The sequence below is a fragment of the Numida meleagris genome, chromosome 7, assembly GCF_002078875.1.
Source record: "Numida meleagris isolate 19003 breed g44 Domestic line chromosome 7, NumMel1.0, whole genome shotgun sequence".
Lineage (NCBI taxonomy): Eukaryota > Metazoa > Chordata > Aves > Galliformes > Numididae > Numida > Numida meleagris.
This window is the reverse complement of record NC_034415.1, coordinates 21,990,883-22,009,870: the sequence shown is the minus strand read 5'-3', so window position 1 is coordinate 22,009,870 and position 18,988 is coordinate 21,990,883.

The window sequence follows — 18,988 nt, the reverse complement described above, 5'->3', positions numbered from 1 at the left end:
CGGGCCGTGCCGGAGGGGGACGCGCCGAGCCCAGCCGCAGTGCGGTGGCCGGAGAGGCATCTGTGTACACAACGCTAACTTCTCTCACACAAATACTAAAAATTTCTCATTAAAAATTATTGCTGTGTCAACATGCAAGGCCACCAGCCCCCAATCTGGAAAAAGCGTTCTGTTTTTTTTCCCCCTTCCTTTTTGCTGGGAAAGCAGCGGCAGGGAGAGGGATGGGACGTGAGACCAGAGTCATCTGCTGCTGACTTTGGATCCCTGAGCTCTCCCTTGTCACTCAAGTTGAGATTTCCAACTGTTCCACTTCATCTATTTTCGTTCCTTGCTACCCAGATTTTCCCCCCCTCGCCTCCTTCGCTCCCTATCACGGAGCTTTATATGTACCTCACGTGGCCCCGCCACTTGGCGTTACTTTAAATGGAAATGCAATTTCAAGCCATCTTGTTGCCGTAGCGGCTGCAGCGCCTTTGGAGCAAAAAGATTTGCTGTTATCCAGACAAATCTACACAGATGCAGCAGTAAATCTGAACGTGCTCTACCCATCCATGATCGCTTCCACAGGTGGCCAGGAATTCATAGCAAAACAGCATGGGGACCAAACATTTGATCAGAGCCAGCAAGGCAAAATTCACATCCAAACTCCAAAAGACAACTCTCGCTGCCCCCACAACGTTGGGCATCCCGCTCTGATGCGCCGAAATAAGGTTTCAAAACACACTTTATCATCAGGCGGTGCGAAAGATGGGAAGATACCCCAGGGAATGAAAATATGGGATGGGGTGGGGCAGAGAGGGAAGGGTGCCAGTAGTGTGCTGTGCAAGCAGCTGCCCTGCTTGGAGCATCCAGCCCAGGGGATGGCTCGGCAGCAGCTCCCAGCACCCCGTTCTCCAGCACGATGCCGCGACACATGCAGGTTTGGTGCCGAGCCGACATGAAATACAGCAACGTGCAATTAACCTGATGTAATGCTATATATCAATAAGTTAAAAAAAACCAACAGCTTGCTTTGAGGTCAGGCACCCACACACACAACTCAAACAGTGGAGACCTAATCCAAATTTATTGGAGTTTGTAACAGCTGGACTTATGCCTCTAATACCTTTTAAGTGCCTCTTTTAACAGTGAACTGAGTGTGTCTTTCATTAAGGTGGAGTTGGAAGTATGTTAAGTTCATAAGCATGAAAATAGCCATTTAGTTCTCTTGGAGATTAATTCTGCCTTCAGTTTACTCTCATCGAACCCCATTAATGTCTGGGATTCTGTCTTCTGCATCCCATTTGCATAAGCTGTGTTTATTATAAGGCCTCTTGATAACATAAAAGTATTAAAATATTTCTTTCCCGAAATCTGTAGGCATTAATCTTGGAATCCTCCTAACGTCCTCAATTTGCCATCAAATGCCACAACAGAAACAAATGTGCTTTCTAATCAGCAATCTTTTCTCGCTTATAGGCCCTGATCCAACAAGCTTTTAAGCAAACAATTTACTTTAAGCAATGAGTAGTCATCCTGGAACCAATGGAACAGCTCGTGTGTTATGATGGATTGGGGCCATAGAAAATTGCCTTGATGAAAATGTCAATGCTCCCAAGAGCTGGTGAAAATATATTTTTATTATAAACACACAGAGGAACTGTTTTGATCTGAACATTATGGGGAACAAGCTTTGAACCAATGCTTTTTCACGGTCAGACCTAAACAGAAACTGAACACCACCAGGCTTGGATGACAGTTTAAAAAGGCAGCCCAGAGCCAGATTGATGTTTGTATATAATGAAATTTAGTATTGATGTGATATGGACACTGTCCAGCCTCTAAGACTTGTTAGGGCAATGCACAGAATACGTGGAAAAGATAAAAATCAAAGGAGCACGAGGAAAGTAAGTCTCAACACTAAGAGGAAACATTGTTTTGAGGAGCTATTTTGCTGCAAACATTCTGAAGATAAGCTACGGCCAGATGTAAAATACAGAAGTGACTGTGACAAGCAGGCACTATGCACAACCATTTATCACACGCAAGTTTAAGACAGCAAATCAAAGCTGGGCCATTAACCAGATGTGAGTTAATAACTGGAGATGGGTTCACAATAGAGCTTTTACACAAACATCACCTTGCCCCTGTAGCAGTATATGCCCAGGGCAGCATGTGGCCAGAGGTGAGGGCATCTCCACCTGCCCTGCCTACAGGTGACTTCAGGCAGCACTGTTCCGAAGCAGCCCTGCTCACCGAGACCTGACAGACAACACAGATGTGCTTCACTTTTCAAGCTGACATTTCACCACATGGCATTCAGTGCCCATATCCAGGCACATGTCAAGCCAAGGTGAGGAACCTTACGGGAAATGAAAATATGCAGGTCCTAAAAACACAAGGCAGATAGCACTCCTGAGTCAGGTCTCATGCTCCTTCCCAGACATGCAGATCCCTGCCATAAGCTGGCCAAAAATGGCTTAGGCAGCGTGGACTTGTTGCTTTTTTGGACAACAGGGAACTGGGTAAGACATGCTTTGAGCTGGATCAAGCCATAGCCTAGTAAATATGCACACACCAACAGCAGTCTCTGCACCCACCACACTCTGTATCAGCAAGATCCTCCATGCCAGGGACTCATCTCTGGTTTTCTGCTCTCTGCAGGGAAAACACTCATTTTGCTATGTCCTGTCTGTGACTCTGCACTGAGTGTTTTGGATGCGGAAAGCTGCTGGGCCAGGGGAAAAGGGCAGAGAGCCAGAGAGGAGCAGGCAGTGCATCAGCCACAGAGCCACGTCCCGGCTGCAAATCAATTGTGCCCACGGGTTGTCGGGCAGCAGAGGCCGGGGAGGGAGTTTGTTTTGCTTCGCTTTTCTTAGTAAACCACAAGCCTATTTCCTAGCATGTTATCCTGGGAATGACAGGCAGGGCCAGGGCTGCCGGGTGCCTGGGAAGAGGCTGCCAAGTCCTGAGGATCACCATTGCTAATTGGCTCCTCTGAAACGAGCGTGACAGAGCCACATTTTCTCACCCGCGGGTTTCAGGGTTATATTTAACCAGCCAAGGCAGAATTAAATGTCAGCTGGGCTGGAAGGGGAAAAAAACAAAACAAAACAAACAACAACAAACAACAACAAACAAAGTGAGAACTTGTCATTAAGCCGGGGGGGTTCAGTGCTAAGCACGTTGCGGCCAATGCCCACGCTCAGGGCTGGCAGGCACAGGCAACCCTGACAGCATGAAGGGACCAAGGGATTCAGCCCCGTAAAATAAATGATCTACAGCTGAAGTATTTGTTTTTGAGTTTTAAGGAACACAGCACACTGGATAAGGAGGATACAGGTGCTGGGCCCATTATCCCTTCCTGTTTTCTCTGCTGGATGGGACAGGGACAGAAACCACCCTCCACACATCTGAGGCCCCTATAAGACCCCCCTACTTTGAGGATGCTTCAAAGCCAGTATGGGCTTCATCCATTTGGATACAGCAAAGGAGATATTTGTCCTCTGCCAAGCCAGAATGCCAGACACTTGCAAAGGAGACAAAGCAGCAAGGTGTAAAGACTGTTTTGGTTGCCTCTCACTTGCTTTGTTGAGGAGTAAAAGAACTATCACTGTGCTGTCCAACCTCTGCATTACAAGTTTTCATTACTCTCTCTCTCCACCAGAAAAATATTATTTAATTCAGGTAGTCTTTTCCTCCTCCTGTTGCCAAACAAGAGAAAATGTCAAATTTTAGAAAAGCAAAACTCCTCCAGGAAACCAAAAGCATCGTTTCCAAATGCAAGGTTTTGCTTTCCAGTTTGAAGCAAAGTATTCCAGACCAAGCTGCTTTTCTGAGTTTAAAATCTTGCTTTTTCAAGTCAAGATAGACATTGCAAATGGAATCATTTGTTTTGAGACAGTTTAACCCTCTTCAGAGATGTTAATTTTTTTGGCACTACTGAGTCAGAACTTCTTATTCAGGGTGAACCAATTATTTTGGCTTTTTCATCTTAACCATGGACCAAAAAATCCTGAAAACCCAAGAAGATGCAGACACATCCAAAATTCCTTCAGGCTGGCAGGTCTGTCTTCAAACCACCCCTCTTAGACGAAGTTGGAAATATTAAGCTTGAGCTCATATGTCTACAGACTTATTTTCTTTAGCTCCCATCTTTAAAATCTGGAGCCCATAAATAGGCTGGGTTTTTTTCCTCCAGACTGCTACACAGCCTTTCAAACCAAACATTTGTAATCGTCACAGCTGTAATAAGTACAACGTTTCTTCAAAGGGATTACATTGGACTGTGGTTTTCAGTATTGCCTCGTTGTCTGTTGTGAAATCTCCTCACCATAAATTAACTTCATTCTATTATCTTTCTGATACAATCTGCTTTCTGACAGATCGTTTTTATCTTGGCTCATTCCTGTTCCTTATTGACAGCTCAGAGCACTGCTGAAGAGATACGTGTTATTAATGTTGACAAGGTTTGTAATGGAATATCTTTTATCCAGCAACATATCCTTCATAGTGTTTTGATTCCCCATTCTCTGGCTACTTTAAGAGGCAAAACAGCAAAGTCAAACAAGCCATACAGCTAGACTTTCCTGGAACCCTTTTCTGCTCTTTTTGGAACATCTTTCTACATCCACCGAGGATGTTATGGTATAAGGTGTTATTCATATTGGACAAAACTACTAAAACAATAACATACTGAAGGTTAAGTACAGTGCAATCCTGTTGGAAATCCAACCACGGGATCAAACACAAGTTCATATTTTTACAAAGTGACGTAAGCCTCTGATGCCAACCAACAAGAGAAGCAGGGAGGAAAATTAGCAGGATGCCTTATGCTCTAGCCAGTCTTCAGATGACGCTTCCCCACTCACCACACAATAGGAGAGAAAAAATAGATGCAAAGAGATTCAGTCCATCAAGTCAGAGGTACTTGGCCGGATCACTGACAATTACACACCTATCAGCCTCCCATAGGCCTGACAGGGAGCCAAACAAGTCTTCTCCACCCTACTTTACCACTATCCTCAAACTGCCCTTCCACTCTACGTGATTAATTCTGGCCTTACATGCCCTGAAGCGTTTTCCTGAAAACATTAAAATTGCACAAGGAACACAAGAGAAGAATTAAACTGTCACACCTCTCCCTCTGCACCTTCTCTGCTGGAGCAAATGCATTCCAGGCACAACTTCAGCAGCAGTGACTGCAGATATAGCAGGGACAGAGGATAAAACACCTCTAAATCGGTGTAATTCTCTATTCAGGTTCCCCTGCTAAAGCATTTTACAGCCGCCTTGGGTTCACACTGCACAAGATACCAGGATTTATGACAGGGATTTAAGGAAATCTGACTTCTAACGAATAGGAAGAGAGATGAGTAGAGAGCATGGCCCCCTCCAAACTCCGTATGTTTACCTATCTCTCTTTTCAGAGTGCACCATGCTGAGGCTGCCAGAGGCAGAAGAGACATCAGGCATCCAGGACCGGCTCAGATAGCCCCAGAATAGAGCAGGAACTATTCCTGCATCCAGACAAAAAGCCACATTTCCATCTGAAGCATGAGACTTTCCCATTGGTCCTGTACCAGGGGAACCATTGGGAATGCAGTTCTCCTGACAGCACACCAGATGACAGACAGTATTTTCTCCAGATCTGCTTGTTTGCTTTGACCGGCTTCCACCTCCTTGTCCTACTTCCCAAACCATCAGGCCCTATTTCTTGGTATCTTTAGCAGTAGGCTCTTAAAGCTCAGGCAGCTTGCCTTCCAGTAAAGTCAATAGTACCTTTTCCCAATTATCTGGAGCCCTCAAGAGCCCTCTGTTATTACTGGAGTGGTTTTCATTAGTGGCACTAGTTCCAGGCTGCAGGAGGATGGAGTTCAGCACAGGAGTTGAATAGTTCTGGACAGAGTGAATGAGAAACCCTGTAACACAGTTAGAAGTACCCACAGGGTAATGTATAACTTTACTGTCAAGCCCTGAAATAACATGACCAGCTAATGAAATAACAAAATAAACTTTGTTTTAATTAAAATTAAGAACATTTTATCTCTCTCATTTTAGTCTTAAACGGGGGCAGTTCAAAAGTCATGATGGAACAAATGGAAAAAAAACATTTGCAAAGTAAAGGGCAAGAGGCAAGGGCAATGTGACCAGGCTAGGAATGATCTGTGCCACAAACTGCTGGCAGGATCTGTCTGAAAGCAGCCTGGAGCAGATGCAGGTGAAGTCAATTTCTAAAGAAACAAACCAAAAAAAAACCCAGTCATCCTCCTGGGCCCACTCTTCTCTCCCAGGTTCAGATAGAGGGAAGAAATGCCCCTGTCCTAAGAGGTCTCTGCAATCAAAGCCACAGGGCACGAGCTTCTTTTAAAGCCACCTGGACCCAAGAATAACAGGATCACATCATTCACTTTGACCTCTAACTGCCCATCAAGAAAGGCAGCACAACACCACAGCCAGGCTGGATGGGGCAGTGCAGGATTCTGCAGGACATCTAACCCTTCCTGCACTAACCAACAGCAGCTTTTCCAACTGCACAAGCCACCACAGGCTCTGTCTTGTGCACAGGGACAGTAGCTCCACTCCCCACAGGGGTCTTCGCTCATGACAAGTTGTCTTCATCCATCGGCAGCAGCCTGCTGCCTGGCACTGCTCCCAGGGTGCCAGCAGCCAACAATACACCCTTGAAGCTGCCACCCACAAAGCTGCAGCACTGAAGGCAAGCCTGGCCCCCTGCTGTGCTCACACTGCCTTCTGCCAGCTCAGTGCTGCATGCACCCAGCTCACAGAATCATTAAGTTGGAGAAGACCACTAAGATCAGCTAGCCTAACCATCAACCCATCCCCACTATGGTCACCATCCATGGTGGTATGAGGAAAACAGGTGGGATGAACCTGACCCCCTGTTCCCCCATCTGATGCTCCACACCACCCAAAACCAACCTGAGTGCATGGTTTTGCTGCTCCAGATACTATTAAAGCCAAACACCATTTCATAACAATCCTTATTATCTTTCCTGCTCTTTTTCCTACACCTGATCACTCCTTAACCATTCTCAAAAGCCCTGGAGGCATGCTGCAAGGGGGACACTGCTGTGCTCCTTACACCTGCCATAGTTGTTCAGCACAGCAATAAGCCTGCCCCAAGACAGCCTAGTGGAGCAAGGCCTGTTACAGAAGCATTATGGACACAAGAGAAGGAGAGGGAGAGCTGGTATGAGTAACATCAACTCTCCTTTTATACATACATACACATACAGAGACATTCTGGCAGAAGGTATTGGTGCAAGAAATATTCCATGCTTGACCTGTTTTAATGAACAATTGAGGTATGCAGAGAGCTAGACTATATGATCAGTATCTGGTGGAAAGCAGAAATTACCCAGGGGAAACAAATCCTCTTGGTTGAGATCCCAGTTTTCTCTGAGAAGGTCTCCAACAGGTTTTCAACTGTTTCAATAAAAGCTTTTTAAAAACCAGTTTGATATCTAGTCCTGCTGCAAAGGAGACTTGACAAACTTTCTAGCCTCTTAACACATCATGTATACGTATATCATCAGTATATCCCCCCCACTGGTATGAATGAATGCATCTGCACAGGATGCTCACTCTGAAAGGGACCCAGAAGATGGACAGCCTTCTGTGGTCAAGAATTGAGCTTTAAATCTTTGATCTGCTCATTGGATCAAAGAAGGTTACTCCACCATTGCAGCCAAAAGCCAAGACCTTCCAGTTACAGGGCAGCTTGTCAATAACCAAGCAGGACCCTGTGGTAGGGTCTTTGTGCCAGAGTCAACATCACAGTTTAATTCTTTCAACAGGATCTAACCTCCAGACACCCTAAACTATCACACAAAGCAAATGAAAGATACTTACTTCTCAAGCGACCATGGTAGTTGTCTCAAACTGAGAAAGATCTAAGGTTCTTTGATGCTGTAGCCACACTGCTTCCAGTCATGAACAGCTCAAAATTGCTTACACATGCTACAATCATATGTAGAGACTCTTTGTGCAAAGTGTATGACAAATATTAGATGTCCATTAAAAAGAAAGACGTCCAAATCCAGAGCAGCAAAGGTTAGGGGATGAGGTGCAAAAGGAAAAGAGCAGAGGACTGGGAAAGAAAGTCTCAGAAGCAAATTCAGGATGTCAAGAAATAAGAAGTGATATAAAAATAACACAGGAGGTCAACCACTAGCGATACGGTTCATTATTCAAAACCTGCATATCTTAAACAATCTTAAACTTATTCAATCCAATAACAGCAACAATTCTCATTATACACTTACTATAGGGAAGTATTATTTCAGCATTGGCTTACAAATTGTCTCTCTCTTTCTTCCTCAAACTCATCACAACCTTAATACAAGTAAATCTCTGTGCATGAAATATGAACCACTGGCAGCTCTAAGACTTGCTTTTCATCCCAAGCCTAATGGGCAAAGCACTGTGATTTCATTTCACGAGCTTTTCCAGCTGAGCTCAGAGTCGATCACTTGCCAGAGCCTGACTCTTGCAAACAGCCTCCTGGAGCCGCTGAACTCATGGGTCCAAATCCATGAGTGGTGCAACTCCAGTTAACCCGAGAGCTTAGGCCAGAGATCAGTTTGTTCCAAAGCATTAAAAGTAAGAAAGATACATCTTTTGAGACCAGTGATTACAGGACATTGTCATAACACTTAAGAAGTTATGGTATGATAATTAAAAGCTGTCAAAATATACATACGGCCCTGCCTGCTCTTCACTTGAATGTGCGCAAGAAGCCAAGAAGTTCATTTATGACAAGGGAAACCTCACCAGAGCTCTGTAGCTCCATGGAAGGGTGAAGTGGCTCTCCAGCCCAGTGGGACATGCTCTCAAGTGGAAGCTGTGCTTCTTCCCACCTCCAGCACAACATTCCTGGTCCTTCAGTAGAGCTTAGTAGTGCTCCCAGGATCAAGCTACTAAACCAAAACATGCAGTTCTCACCTTAAACGGCATCAGGTTTTGGTGACCCTCTCTAGGAATGGAGAGCTTGCAAGTCAAAGGACCTAGAACAACTAACTTTGGCAAAAATAGGCAAAGAGTCTGTAGAGCTTCACAGATGCCAGGGTTACCCCATATCAAAGAGAAGTGAAATGCCACATGTATTTAAACATATTTGCTACTGAGTTTGAGCCATTGTCAAGATGAGGTACAAAGACCTCCTGAAAGATTAAAAGTTATTATTATAGGATAGAGCAAATCAGACAGTGGATCCCAGGGCAAGCGTTCCTACTACTGAACACATGCTTGCAGAGAACTCAGGCTTCCAACCACTTTCCCATTCCAAGGGCATTTTCAACCTTCAGGAAGTCTCTTCCTTGTTGCAGGGAGAAACAAAGCTCCAGCAGGAGACAGGTCCTCATTCCACCCATGGGGATGCCACAAAGGTGAGGATCCTGGTCCCATGGTGATCACAGCCAGTGGTCTGCAAATACCATGGAACCCAGCAGAAACCTGCAACCCCCCCCCCCCCCCCACCACCAGAGAGAGGTTTGGAGCCCCACCCACATCTCAATTTCATGTGTTAACCAAAGGGCTTCTGGAGGAGCCATTCCTCACAGAAATCACAAGGAAAACACAATTTACATTAAAGGTTTCATTACTGACAGAGCTGCAATTCCCAAACAGGGATAGGGGGGCAACAGTGGGGAAATGGGTTGTCAGAGAACTCTCATAGTGCCTTAAGTGCTTTGCTGGATCTGGATACAGAGGAATTTAAGAAATGATGAAAAGTAAGGACAACACCACAAAACATATTAGAATAATTTCAAACCTTGGCAAACGCATTTCGGTTCCCATTGCTTTGATAATATATCATAAAGTGTCAGTAAAAGCATTGTACTATAGCCTGTTGAAATAACATCTTGCAAAGAAATACCTCATCACTGCTTCGTGTTTAACTGCACTAGAACAACTAGCTGCAAGAAAACAAATTGACAACAAGTTAAGTGCATTAATTGGGACATAAGGAGGTGTTGACTGCTACAGAGCAACAACTACTAAAATTCAAGTCATTCAGTTCATACTATGAAACTGATTGGCAAGAAATGGCTGCAGCTACTGTTAGAACATATTCATGATATTCAAGATGATACTCAGTTATTTCATTTTAAGCTAATTATGCAGAACATTCAGGAGGTCTAGGGAAGCAAGTAATACTTGTTTTCAGAAGAGCTATACCGAATATTCATTGACTCTCCCCATAGGTAGCTCTTCAGTTATTTACCTTTTAGCAAAGAGCTGGCAGTAGCTAGCATTCAAAGGCAGCATGACTTTTGGTTATCTCTGGAAAGGTGAATAATGGGAGGAGTTAAAATTAAGTCATGAAATATATCAAATCGAAATCGATACAAGGGGAGAAAATGTAAGACTTCAAGGAGAGAGAGTAGCTCTGACACCAGCGCTTCATCTCAGATGGTCTCAGTTGGAAGAGCAGTGTTAACAACCATATCACATCTTCTGTTTGCTCTGCAGTAATCATTAATAGGAGTAAGCCCAGGAGAGGATGGGCGTTACTTCCTGCATCCTTTGAATCCTGAGTTGCCAAGACAGCTCTGATTCCAAGCTTGAGCTGCCCTGTTTTCAATTGCCTCTCACAGGGATGCTGAGTTCCATACCCAGCAGAAATCCTGAAGAGGTAGAGGGAGGTTACACTGCAATAGGGCAGAGCCAGGAGAGCCATGGGAAGCATGGGGATAGAGGCCCTGGCAGCTCTCTGCCCACAGGCACTCAGGGATGCGCTAGGGCAGAATCAGAGGAAGGGCAGTGGTCCCTCCCCACTTGCATCCCTACAGACAGCAGCCTGTGCTGTGCCACAGTCACCCACAGGACAAATAGGAGAGGTAAACACTCAACTTGTCCCAGCAAGGTTCAGGTGGAAAATACCCTCAACTCTGGGAACTGATCTGCCAGTTCTTATTCCTTCCTCTTTGTCCCGCCTACATTTCTAATCTTGTTCTTGAAGCGCCAGAAGACAAAAGTAACAGCAAGCTGCACATTTTACAAATCTCCAATGAACTCAGCAGCAGGCTGTGGATGTCCTTAGAGCATTCTAAATTTAGGACCTGAACCAGTTCCCACTGGAACTTTTTCCTTCATTCAACAGTGGATGGATTGAGATGGACAGTGCAAGGATGGGCAGCTGCCAGCTAGATTTGCATTCCCAGCCCATCCATAAAGTCACAGCCCAACAACCCTTCATCTCCCCATAACTGTTCCCCATTCGCCCCATCTTTGAGAACAACCTTCATCAATTTTATCTGTCACAGCTCTTTCCAACATTCACTCTTTTTCAAAAGGGATTTTCTCCTCCTCAAATCTCACAGGCCAGAAATGAAGCCTGAAGAAGTCCATCCCAAGAGAGAACATTTTGGAAAGGTGTAAATAAGTAAGAGCTGGGCACAGAGGCTGCGTGGGCTTTGCCAGAATCAGATTGCCCAGGCTCTAACCACATCCCATTTGCATCCCAAACTCCTGGAAAAACCTATTCACTTCTCCAGGATGCTCTGAGAAGGAAGGTGAGAGGCAGCTAAGCGTTAACAGCTTGTTCTATGGGATCAGAGCCTCCATCGAGGTCAACAAGGCTCTTTATTCCTGGAACAGCTCCAGCCCTGGCTGCCCTTGAAACCCGGGAACATAGCCACCTTTGCCCCACCTTCCTCAGCTGCGCCAAGCCCAGACTGGGCCACCACCCAGGTTTGGGGCCACCAATTCTCATTTTTTATGTAGAATTAGGGAAAGAGAGAGAAGAGAAACCAAGACATGGGAAGGTCAGTTGCCTCCGCCAAGGCCACATGGCACATCAGTGGCGGGGCTGGCACTGCACACAGGAACGCCTGTTTTCTACGCCAGTGCTAAAACATCCAGACCACCCTGCTGCCTCTAAGACCACACTGCCTCTGTGAAATGTGTGGAAATTCACAGGCATTTTCCCTGATTTTTACAGGGATTTTTTTGTTGTTGTTGTTGTTCCGCACTTGGCTTACAGCTGTTTGCCAAAATCAAATTGCTGAGGTGTTCCTGTCTCTTTAAAACTTCATAAACAGACACTTGGACAAAAACCATCAGTGCATCGCAGCTGTGGTGGGGGATTTGGTTTAGTCGTGGTGGGCTGGAAGGGAGAAACCCAAGCTGAGGCACAGCCCCAGCCCCCTGCCCTCCCGGGTTGGGACTCACAGCCACACAGCCCTCCACAGGCATCACCCCTTGCCCCATCACCTGGCACAAGATGCACCAGGGAACCAGGCTCATCTCTGGGCCTTCCCAACAATGCCATAGCATTTTTCCACTGCAACCATTATTTTCCTTTGGAAAAAAATGCCTAGAAGTCAGACATTCTGGTTCCCCGTTTCCAGTGCTACCTGACTGCTGTGGTTTGCTGTATTTCAATAGTATCTCATCACTTTCCCCGAACCCATGAGCTTCCCTACTCACCAACCCCCCAGGGCACATCAGGTGCACCAGCAGAATGGGGAAAAGATATCCAGACCTAACCGCAGGCAGAGGCGATGCCACGAGCAAAGTACATGGAGAAGATGCAACTATTTTTAACTCCTTAAGAAAAAAAATAAGCAGTCTATTCCTCTGCAACCCAACCACATTCTGCAACTTGCCACCGGGGGTCTGCGCAGCAAACATAAGGTTAAACAAACAAACCCCCAAGCAATGTCTCAGGCTTGCCAGATGCAAAAATGCTTTCAGGCAGTGACATTTCTCCTTCCCCAGCTGTAGGTTCATATTTTTTAATGTCAGATTGCAAAAAAAATAAGAAAAAAGCAAGAGGGAGAAGGGAAAAAAGCAAGCATTCGGCTCACAACTGGTTGGGAAATGGACTCAAGACTCAAGGTGTGTGTGTGAGTGTATGTTTCTCCCTGGCAAAGCTGGCTGGTATGTGCAAAGTCCTGAAAACCTGTCCTGACATCGGCAGAAGTGTGACCAGCAATACCTCTCCCGTGCTGGCTCATGCGTTTTCTCCTATCTCACTTCATCTCTCACTAAGCTCAAGTGAGGCCGCGCTATTGCAGATTTATCGCCATCTGAAAAACATTAAATATCTCAGGGTTTCAAATATTTGCAGACAGCTGAAGAAGTGGCTGTGATGGAACTGTCTCTTTCTGGCATAAAGCTATCAATTTTCCATGAATGCTGAGGCCCAGATTTTTTATTTTATTTTTTACCTCTGGTAAAACACTGTAACAAATGACTTATTCCCCTTTCAGCAAACGCAAGGGAAGCGGACAGTCATTACTACCAAATGTGTGCATGCACAAGTAACTAAGGGAAAATAAATCCCATTTGAAGGTTAATTAACTAAGGCAGGGTCACAGCTTGACAATCTGCCCTCAGCAAAGGGGAAGCACAACATCGCCGGCTCTACGAAGCAGAGCTGTAATGAATTGTGACTTGGGGCTTGTCTATGCATGGAAATCACCATGAAGCAAACTAGGGGCTGAATTTATAGCATTCGCTCTGCATTTATGGCATTAGACTCTTTGTGAAGACCAGTTAGGAACTAGTTTACTCTATTTACCTTGTGACAAATGCTACTTTGCACAGAAGACCACAAAAGCCCCACCAACAACTTGTTTTTTTCTGGCACCTCTGGCTTTGCTCGTTACCATGCAAGTCTGAACTAGGGACTGAGGGAGGAAGAGACTGGGGGAAATGCTCAGTCCTGGCACATTCCTAAGGGCCCCAAAAGCCCCCAGGTTTGGGCAGAAACAAGTGTGCAACAATGGTTACATCTGGGCTTGAGTGAAAGCTGAGGTTGAAGCCGTGGAGAAGACTGGTTGCATTTGTCCTCTCAGCACCCTGTTCAATATGCTTCCCATCCCAGCCCTGCCCAGTCACCTCCTGCAGCCTTATGTGCCCAACAGAGCAGGAAAATCCACAGCAGTTTGACCCAGGAGGCTGCAGACAAAGAAATGGAGGAAAGCAGGGCTGAGCACAGCATAGGTCTCTTCTATCAGTCTTCTAAGGAGGACCAGCTGGCTCACTTCCATTTTGCCTGGCTTCTTGGCCAAGCTGAAGGGCACCAAGCCAACATAAGGCCACTTCAGAGCTGAATACACACCTATCACCAAGTCTTAGAGGGTGGTAGCAGAGTAACTTTCAATATGAGGTTACTCAAATCACAACTTACTTAGTGAAGCATGGCTACTTTTACAGCTTATTTCCCCATCTGTCAGGAAGGATGGTTGAGTTTCAAGGGGCATCTGCAAGGTGCAAAACCTGTTTCCTTTCCAGTAGGGTCCTTCATAGTGAAGTAGGCCATCCAGTTGGGGACACAGCATGCAGTGGGCTAAAAGCTCCCCCTTTTGGGGATAGCCCTTCAGAGATATCTCCAGTACAGGGAGGCGGTGCCTGGCAGACACTTATCTGTGTGAAATCCAAGATGAGCCATCATTTCTGTTCTTATCTCTCATCTGCCCATGGAGCAGATGAAAGTGGTTCACTACTAACACTGAATCACCCTCCACCCCTGGGACCTGAAAAACTGCTGTCACAGACAGGAGGTAGCAGGCTTCCCTTTGCCAGTTTATCTCATTTTGATTTTCCTCCTCCCAAACCTGATCATTCCACAAAGCTTCCAAGATATCTGCTTTACTGAAAAGGAAGTGCTTAAAGCCAGCTCAGCTACAAAGTAAGCACTGCTGAAAGCTTTAGTCAGCTGCTGAAAAGACAGTTTTCTCCCCAGCAGCCCAGAACCAGAAAGGAGATAAAACCATCAGAAAAACTGCTGAAATGAGAAACAGGAACAGAAGCAACCAAAAGACAGTTGATCCCAAGAGGCACTAAGGAAACCATATGGAAGTCTCAGCTAAGCTGAGAAGCGACGCACTCCTACCCAGCGCCTGCTAGCGTGCTCTCTGAGCACCTTGTAGCAGTCGCTCTTCAACACAGAGCATCCCAACCAACATGCCTACATATATGCATAAATATTCTCCCATTATTCACTTATCTCTTTAATCTAAAACTGCCTTTTCTTTCACCAACTACTCTCAGCCTCAGCACTGAAAGATCAAGCATCCTAAACTTTCACAATGTTTACATCTAACTACCAGCATTGGCCAGCTCCCTGTAAAACCATTACAAGACAATCTTCCATCGTAATCTATCAGATGAACCCTTTCACCAAGATGCATAATAAATTTAGGAGAAGGAGAAACACCAGTGGAAAAGTAAAAAACTGTAAGTTTTTAGTTTTAATTCTAGTGGTCCATTTCAAAGTAGAGATTCACATCCATCTCTGGATATAGATTACACCCCCATGAGAATGTAGATGGCCCCTTCTCTACAAAACACCTAGAGAGTAAATAGGTATAAAGCTACATACTATGCAGGCTGGTCCCATGATGTCACTGCCCACTGATGTGTGCATAGTGTCATATGTTTACCTACTAAAATATAAATAATATTTTATGTAGGAGTCCATTTATGAAGCAGTGTTTATGCAGAAATGGAAGAGACTTGTACAAGAGAGGGGAAAGTTAAAAGGTCCGCATTGCTGCCCTGATTTACAGGCTGACTGACTTAATTTGTATTTGAATATGATTATTTTGGGGGTTGTGGGTGGTCATTCACAAGGGAATGCCAATATCTTCATTTGAAAAGCCTTCAAATATTTTATACGCTCACATAATGTTGTACGAAACTCAAAAACTCTAAACTGCCAGAACATCAAAACATCCTTTCTAGGAACATTTATATTGCCCCTTTGTACAAAACATGAAAATGGGGGAGAAAGCTTTTATTCCTCAACCCGAAAGGGCAAGGTTGATACAGCCGTTACTCAGAAACATGGTCTGGGGGAATGAAGAGGTTCAGCAGCCTCCTCCACCACAAGAAGGAACATGGTCTCCATTGATGCCATCCCACCCTCTCACACCCCCACCCTCCTCATATTTCTATGCTGTGTGTGCTCATATAGTCTCATTCTTATTTTAAGAGCATTAATATATACATTTGAAAACCCAAACCATTAAAAAGTAGTTGGCTCAGACTTTTACTGGAACACGTGCACAAATATGTTGTTTGGATATTTTTACGGCCATTAACTTTTCCATATATAACCCAGACCTCCCATTAGGTGTTGTGAACTGGATCGCCTCTTTACTTGCCAAGTTATATTTCAATTAAATTAAAGTCACCTTTGGTCCTAATGAACCCTTGTTGTTTGCTTAATGCCATGATTAATTCCAGCTGCAAGAAGTGGTATTGGCCTGGGTGGGTACTGCACTGAAGATGCTGTTTCTCCTCTGAGATTACAGGTGCTGGAGAAGGCTTCATAACTCATTTCTGAGTAAATTATGATACAGACTTTAAACAGGCTTGATTTGTGTCCTCAAAAAGACAGCTACAATAGGAAGTACTTCTGCACTTGCCTGCAGCAGGGGGTGTCATGAACTAGGAATCACCTTAAATTTGTTCCTGCAGGTAGAAACTTAACACATTTCCGTAAGATAGGAGATAGGCATCAGTGTCCAAAGAACTCAGCAGACAGAGAGACAGCCCAAAGACATTTAACATTTACATGGTGATAATAGCACAACCAGAAGGGACAACAGCCTCCATCCTTACCCTACAGAAGTGAAGAGTTAACTTGGACCCTTCTACCACACCAGACCTACAGGACCCAAAAGAGAAAAGAATGCAGGGACCACATTTGTCCCATGATCTAAAGTGTTGGACCGTGGTTCCAGGGCTAATGACTTATTTTGAGCCCAGGAGTGACTACCTAACATTGAAAAGCAGCCTTGGGAGCAAAGCCACAGGCCACCACAGATCTCTCACAAGCACATCCAGCCATTAAGGGTTGCAGAAGGAAGAGGAGTTTCACCATTTTATTACCTGTGGTGTAGCAAAGGCTGGTGCCTGCCATGGCACAGCACTGTGCTGGAGGATTTTTTTTAATCAGCGCTGCAAACGGTATCTAAATTCTGACCACTGCATGAGATTCTACAAGCCCAGAAAATAAAGCACAATTCACAGCAGGATAACAGATTTCACTACAGAAGGTGATGGAAAATAATGAAGAAATAAAACAACCCAACAAAAAGCACTAACTGCTTTAGGATTCCATCTGTGTCAGATACCTGCTGCTGACATCCAAAACAGTCCATTCCCTGACTATCAGCAAGATCCATTCTTAGGAGAATCCTCCTAAATTTAAGCCCAGATAAATCAGGAATAGTTCAAGGTGAATAGAGTTTTATACAGAAAGGAGAATAAGGCCTGGAATTTTAGACTGTCCAGAGGAGAGCAGACAAATATCCATTGGTCCAAGGTTCAGAATCATCTTCATGTAACATTCAATACAAATCGCAGTCTAAGTGCAACAGAAATAGTTGTATAATCACTGAAGTCAGTTCCCATGATTTCCCTGGCATCTGCCTCACCTAAACTAGGATTGCATTTGAGCAAAAGCAAAAAAAACAGAGCCAAATCATGGTACATATAACTCTGAAAAAGAAATACAGAGGTTCAATAGGATTCAAACAAACCCAAGAAAAACCATTACAGTGTGGAAAGTATTTGCCATTAAAACATTTTTCATTAAAAGTGGCATTTCTGAGCCTTCTAGCCTGCTGAAAAGCAATACCAGCCTCACGTCAGAAAGTCTGTAAGAAAAATTTCCATTGCTATAATTAACTTCTAAGCTAGGGTTGTATTGTTCCCCTTTTGCAGAAAAATCTCAGCAACATTTCCAAGGTTTAAAGGCAGCCAAAAAGGTGTCCCATCCCATTTTCAGGAGAAACTTGTGCTCATGAGGCATCAAGGAGAGCTTTAAGCTATACAGGATGCAAACAAGTTGATCTGCCCCACTGAAACCATATGAGAATAAATTTGATGCTGGAGCAGCTAGCAAGTGCTCTGTTGGTCAACAGCTGCCACAGGACCACAGCAGACTCAGAAGTAATGCAAGAAGCAGACCTGCACAGCACACTCCTCCTCCTGATGCACTTCTGTCTGCAAACTTCATTACGGAACTGCAAAGTGTGATGTGAAAAGCCTACAGAATGGAGAGATCTCCAGAGGAAATCTGAAAGGGCACCCAAGATACTCCAATAAACCATACTCCCACAGCTTACACAGTTTGCTTTCAACCCTGCCATTGCTCTAGCAGAGACCCTCACCCATGGGTCGGTGCCATATAAACCTCTCATACTAACAAAGCCATACCAAGCTCATCTTGCTAAGATACATTTATGAAGACATTTAACTCTTCTCATCCTTGCAAGATTACTCTAAAGACACTGATGCAGCAGTTTTGTTGATTTCTCCATTTCCTCTAAAAATATTGACACATTCTCACACTTAGATCCCTTGACCTATCATTGAACTTCAGACATAAAACTACTTTGAATTAGGTGGGGAGGAGGCAGAAGCAGGGAATGAAAAGAAAGCAAGCCTCCTTCACATCCCTTAAGAGAAACCAATTTCCATGTCCCAAAGACATGGAAATACAGCCAGCTGAACACCACAAACAGCTCAGAAACAGATGTATCTTGTACATAACCTTGCCCAGAAAATCATTAGGAGATCAGGAAATGAAACACAGCTTGGCACAAGGATATAAAAGATGTAAAGTTTGCAACGATAATGATTCACTGGACTCATTGCTCAGGAAAGCCTTATTTCCTTTTGCTAAAGCAAAATTATCTTACATTTTAGGAAACAGGTCAGAAGCAGCCTTACAATTTAAGCTGGATATTTTCAGGATAGAGCTCTGGAGCTCACATGCTAAAGAGCTGGTCAAGAGATTACAAAGCAGCTGGTCTCATTCCCAGCAGAAGACATCCTGCATCCATACAAGGCATCATCTCAGCTCTTCCGCTCCAAAACCAAGCACATCAGAAACATGCTCATCCCCACCCTGCCAGACCCCACAACACCAGACCTAATGCTGCCTTCTGCATCAAAGTAAACTTGAGCAGTGCCCATTTTCATGAGCTTCGGTCTCCAGGATCCAGAGTTGAAATTGCCA